Consider the following 5970-nt stretch of genomic DNA (forward strand, 5'->3'; position numbering starts at 1 on the left):
TATGTAGAGTAGAAACCTGAGGTTCTCAGGAGGTGATGTGAAACCTAGTGCAACAGTTGCATCACAGGCAGTTCTAGAAAACAAAACGAACACTAATTTAGTGGCAGGCATTGGGCCTAGGTGTTCAAATTTTGCTTGGGTGCCTGACTGGCACATCAGCCTACCTGGGATTGGTCTCAGCTCTAACTCCAGTTTGTAATTTTGCCTGCCTGGCAATGCAGACCCTGGAAGGTGGTGATGCCGGCTCAGGTACGCCCTGCTTCCTAAGTGGGAGATTCAGGCTGAGTTCTTCAGTTTGGCCTAGCTTTGCCTTTTGGAGACATTTGGGGAGTGAACCAGCAGAAAGACAAATCATATTTTCAAAAAATATCTCATTGAAGTCTTTCCATTGTGTTATTTCTTATGATAATGGGAGACCAATGATAAATTCCTTGTCTTTCTGGAAAGTTGGTATATTGATTTCTCATGCAGAATCTTGCAAAGCTCATTTCTCTTCCATTGCTGTTTTCAAGTGATTGGCCAGAGTGTGGTCATTTCCAAAAGACAGACTAGAATTTACTGGGGAAAAAAGAAGTCTAGTAAATCTGAAAGTCCAGTTTTCATAATTCAAACACGTAAGAGTTTTGTGACTGAAAAGCATTCCATTAGTAGTTATTCTAGAACAGGAGGCTTGAATCAGTTGCATAACAAACACACCCTTGAGTCTTAGAAGGCTAGCCGGCTCATCAGAGCTTTTAAATTATTTCAAAATTATTCCCTAAACATCTGTCTACATGATAAACCTCGTAGGAACACAAGATGGTGGTTTGGAGGCAATGCTTTAAATAATATTTGATATTTAAATATTTAGAGTATATGAACTTTGCTATTACACCAAATTAAAATATTCTATCTTTTTAAACATCAGAATGTTTATTTAACTTACTCATTATTTCTTCATCTATAAAGTGAAAATTATATTTACAAAGTATTTCTTTGTATATGATATATGATCTGTCTTTGTAAATGCCTGATGTGGAATTGAAAAGTGTGTGTTTTGCTGTTGGTGGGTAAAGTGTTCTAGAAATGGTCATCAGGTCCAGTTGGATGATAGTGCTGTTCAAGGCTTTGTGTGCTTACTGATTTTCTGTCCACTAGTTCTATCAATTACTGAGAGGAATGGTGAAATCTCTACCATAATTGTAAATCTGTCAATTTCTGCTTTTCAGCTTTGTTTTTGCTTCATGTAGCTTGAAGCACTTCTTTTATGAGTGTACACATTCCTGGACTGTTCAATTTTCTTGGTAAATTGTATCTTTGTTTATTATGAAAAATCTTACTGTTTCTCTAGACATTTTCTTAAGTCTACTTTGAATGTTTTTAATATATTTACTACTCTCCTTTAATTAAAAGTAATCACAGACAGGAAGCAGTTAATTGTCTATAATCATTCTAAATGTTCCATTTAGCCTTTTCCTTTAATAGTCTGTTTTTATAAAGATTACTTTCATAATTTTTTAAGGTTTCATTTTATCTACTCTGTTGTTCTATTCATTGTAAGTATTTTTAGTACTTGCCCTACTGTAGGCAGATTTAATTTATCCACCCCTACCACCAAATAAAATTATTTTTATATCATAAGCTGTAATGTCACTAGTACACACTTTATTGTACACAATTTATAAACACTATAATTCATGGACACTATTTCCTTTTAGTCATCTTTTTAAAGCACTATACATGGAGGGAAAATGGGTTCTTTTGTTTACTGACATTTTTTTCCATTTCTAGTGTTACTCAATCCACTGTGTGGGTTGCAGTTTCCTTTAGATGATATGTCCTTCAGCCCAAAGCTTGACCTGTTCTTCTCCTGCATGTGTGATACAGTAGATTTTCAGGTTTTGCCTTATTTTTGCGCTGAAATCCTTATTTGAATTTGTATAGCATCTCTGATTTTCTTTTGATTAATGTCGGCATCATATCTTGCTCAAATTTTTGAAATCCATGTATCCTCCTCTTTATGTGCATAAATATAAAAAAATCTCTTTTCTGCAGCAGACTAGTGGGTCTTCATTTTAAAAAATACAATCTGACTTTAATTGGAGCATTTCAACTCTGCTATGTAATGTAATTAGTGACACGACTGGGTTTAATAGTGTCACTTGCCATCTAATTTCTATTAGTACCACATATTTTTGACACACTCCCTTTTTCTTAATTTTTTTAAACTCATTCATTTAATTGAAAGGCAGAGAGAATGAGACAAAGAAACACAGAAAAACAAGAGAGATATAGAAAAAGAGACATCTCCCCAAGTGCCTGTGGCACAGGGGCAGGCACTGTCTGAAGCCAGGGACCTGAGCTCAGTCTGATTCTCTCACACAAGTGGCAAGGATCGTAGCACCTGCGCAATCATCTATTGTGTCTCAGGATGCGCATTAGTAGGAAGCTGGAATCAGAACAGAGTTAGAAAACGAACCAGACATCTTTACTACCAAACATCCAATGGCTTTTTTTAGGCTGCATTTTACATTCTGTTTATCTTTTTTAGAGGTTTATCAACTGAAATTCTATGTAATCTTATACCTATAGATATATATATATACCTATAGATATCTATATATATCTATACCTATAGATATATATAGATATATATTTTCCATTCATTATAGCCTCTTTCAAGAGACTTGCATCACCTCATGAATAAAATACAAAACTTACTTTGGTGTACTTCACAATTTTTTCCTCTCCTAGCTGTGTATTATTATTTCTACACATGTTAATTCATCCTATGATTAACAACCTTAGAATACAGTATTATTATTATTTACTGCTTAAACTGTTGATTATATTTTAGAGAAATGCAAGTACTGAAACTAAAGTGTTTATATTTATCATCTCCTATGTTCTTGATTCCTTGTAGAAACCGAGTATTATGTATTTTTCCTTGAAAAAAAAATCAGTTAACATTTTTCAAGTACAATTGTGGGATGTGATACACTCTTTCAGCATCTGTGTCACTGAAAATTTATTTTGCTTTGCTCCTTGAAATAAGTTTTTGAGGGTAAAGACTTTGTAAGTCATGCTTTCCTTTGTTTCATCTAGTAGTTTAAAGGATTTTTCTCTGCTCTTATAAATCTCCTTTGCCATGATAGGTAACCTACAGTCATCTCTATTATTATCCTGTGTATGCAAGGTTTATTTTTCATCTTTGGATGCCTTAGGTGATTTTTTTTCCTTGTAATTTTATTTACTTATTTTGTTAAGCAATTTACATATAATCTTGGGTGTAATTATCTTTGTATTCTTGTGATTAGGTGTCACTGCAATTTTTGGATTGCGGTTCTGTAGTTTGGCTGTTTAGACATTGTTGAGTTATTTTTTATGTGGTTTTCTATTCTTTCTTTTCTTCTTTGGGAATTTCAGCAATATGTGGATTTGGGCCACTTAAAAAGTTCCCACAGTGCACCTATGCTTTGTTATTTTCTCTATTTTGTACAGCTTCTATTGCTGCTATATGTTCATTCCTTTAATCATTTAATCTGCAGTATCTAGCCTATCATTAATATCTCCTACACTGTATATTTCATCTCAGAATGGTTTTGAACTCTAGAAGCTAGACTTCATTTTTGTTTTATTATTGTCCTTGTTTTTGTTGGACTTCATGACCTTTTGCCTAGATCAGTGAGATGGAGAACTTCCAGCCACTGGTTCACTGTGCAAATGGTCTTAAAGACCAGTTCTGGGACAGGTCAAAGCCAAGAGACAGGAATACCATTGGGGTCTCCCACATGAGTGACAGAGGTCCAAGTACTCAGCCTAAAACAGCGGAACTTACATAACTGTGTGAATGTAATCCTTTTGGCTGATCATGGAATGGAACAGACTTATTGTGACAAGATGGAATATATGACTGATTACTTTAACCAAATAACCTTCTACATGTATGAAGGAACTGCCCCCCGCATCAGGAGTCGTAATAAACCTTCTGACTTTTTTATGTTTAAGTCTGAAGAAATTGTTAGGAACCTCAGTTGTCGAAAACCCAATCAGCATTTCAAGCCCTACGTGACTCCTGATTTGCCCAAACGACTACACTATGCCAACCATATCAGAATTGACAAGGTTCATTTCATGATGGATCAGCAGTGGCTGGCTGTGAGGAACAGAGCAAGTACATACTGTGGCGGAGGCAACCATGGTTATGACAATGGATTTAAGAGCATGGAGACTGTATTTTTGGCGCATGGGCCCAGTTTTAAAGAGAAGACTGAGGTTGAACCATTTGAAAATATTGAAGTCTATAACCTAATATGTGATCTTTTACATATTCAGCCAGCACCGAACAATGGTACCCATGGTAGCTTGAACCATCTTCTAAAGCTGCCTTTTAATGAACCCACGTATGCAGAGGAAGCCACAGAGTTGTTCATTTGTAGCTTTACAACTCCAATGCCCACGGATGATCTACACTGCTCATGCCCCACTCTACAAAACGATGCTCAAACAGAATACGTGAATCAAAGGCTAAATCTCAACCAAGCAGGGATAACAGCTACAGTGAGGGTGAATATGCCCTTTGGGAGGCCTAGAGTTACACAGAAGAATACAGAACACTCTCTCCTTTACCACGAGGAATATGTCAGTGGATTTGGACGAACCATGTGTATGCCCATGTGGTTTTCAAACACAACCCCTAAGCCGGGAGACACATTGCCTCTTCCTCCCACTGTCTCAGACTGTCTGCGGACTGATGTCAGGGTTGCTGCTTCTGAGAGCCAAAAAGGTTCCTTCTATGCAGCAGACATGAATATCACCCATGGCTTCCTCTATCCGCCTGCTAACAACCAAACCTCTGAGAGTCAATATGATGCTTTAATTACAACTAATTCGGTCCCTATGTATGAAGAATTCAAAAAATGTGGGACTACTTTCATAACGTTCTTCTTGTAAAATATGCTGTGGAAAGAAATGGAATAAATGTTACCAGTGGTTCAGTGTTATTACCATTATGACGGTCATTTTGATACTCCTGATGAAATTACAGCCCACGTAGCCAACACCAAAGTTCCCATCCCAACACACTACTTTGTGGTGCTGTCGAGTTGTGCAAACACAATTGAAACACCTAATGACTGCATTTAGTGGCTGGACGTCCTGCCTTTCATCATCCCTCACCAACCCACTGATGTGGAGAGCTGTTCTGGAAACCAAACAGAAGATCTGTGGGTTGAAGAAAGATTCAAAGCACACGTGGCACGGGTCCATGATGTTGAACTTCTTACTGGACTGGACTTTCATCAGGAAAAAGAACAGCCTGTCTCTGAAGTTTGCAACTGAAGACATATTTACCCACATCTGAAACTGATATTTAAATCAATGTGGAAAATAATATTTGCAAAATCTAGATGAACTTTTTTTCTGCCAAAGAATCATGAAGTAAAATTGTTTATTTTTCCTTTAAAAAAATGTACCTTCCAGGCACATTAACAGGGAGCTGAATTTGAAATACAAGAGCAGACAAAACCAAGTAATATGATATGTCAGCATTGCAAGCCACAGCTTACATCAGCATGGAAAACACTGGCCAAAATGGTTCCTACATTGTATTGTGTTTTTATTGTTGTTGTTGTTGTTGTTTGATGGCTGAAACATTTTAATTGGATTTCAGATATTATCAATCTTTCTCTTTAGGTTTGCATTCTTAAAAAGCATTCTTGAGATTTATTCTAGCTTACCAATAAATTACGTGGAAAAGCAGGATTATCATATTTTATTTTTAAATTTTTCTAGATGGGATCTAGTATAGGTGTTTGTTCTTTCACTAGTGAGGTAGTAATTCTCTAAAAACACTCAGTGAATTATGAGCTGTGCTTTGGCACTAGGCAACCGGTTACATTTTTGTTCGTATTTTATATTATGACTGCTCCTTCTAGTTCTTCAAAGGGTCTTTGGCCTTAATTATTTTTATTCTATGCTTATGCTAATAGA

General features: G+C 36.2%; 1 pseudogene; it reads left to right on the forward strand.

Moving 5' to 3' along the window:
- The first annotated feature begins 215 nt into the window (after positions 1-215).
- Positions 216-5354, forward strand: LOC101522056 (ectonucleotide pyrophosphatase/phosphodiesterase family member 3-like; annotated as a pseudogene).
- The last annotated feature ends 616 nt before the right edge of the window (positions 5355-5970 follow it).

The sequence above is a fragment of the Ochotona princeps genome, chromosome 5 (genome assembly GCF_030435755.1).
Source record: "Ochotona princeps isolate mOchPri1 chromosome 5, mOchPri1.hap1, whole genome shotgun sequence".
NCBI lineage: Eukaryota > Metazoa > Chordata > Mammalia > Lagomorpha > Ochotonidae > Ochotona > Ochotona princeps.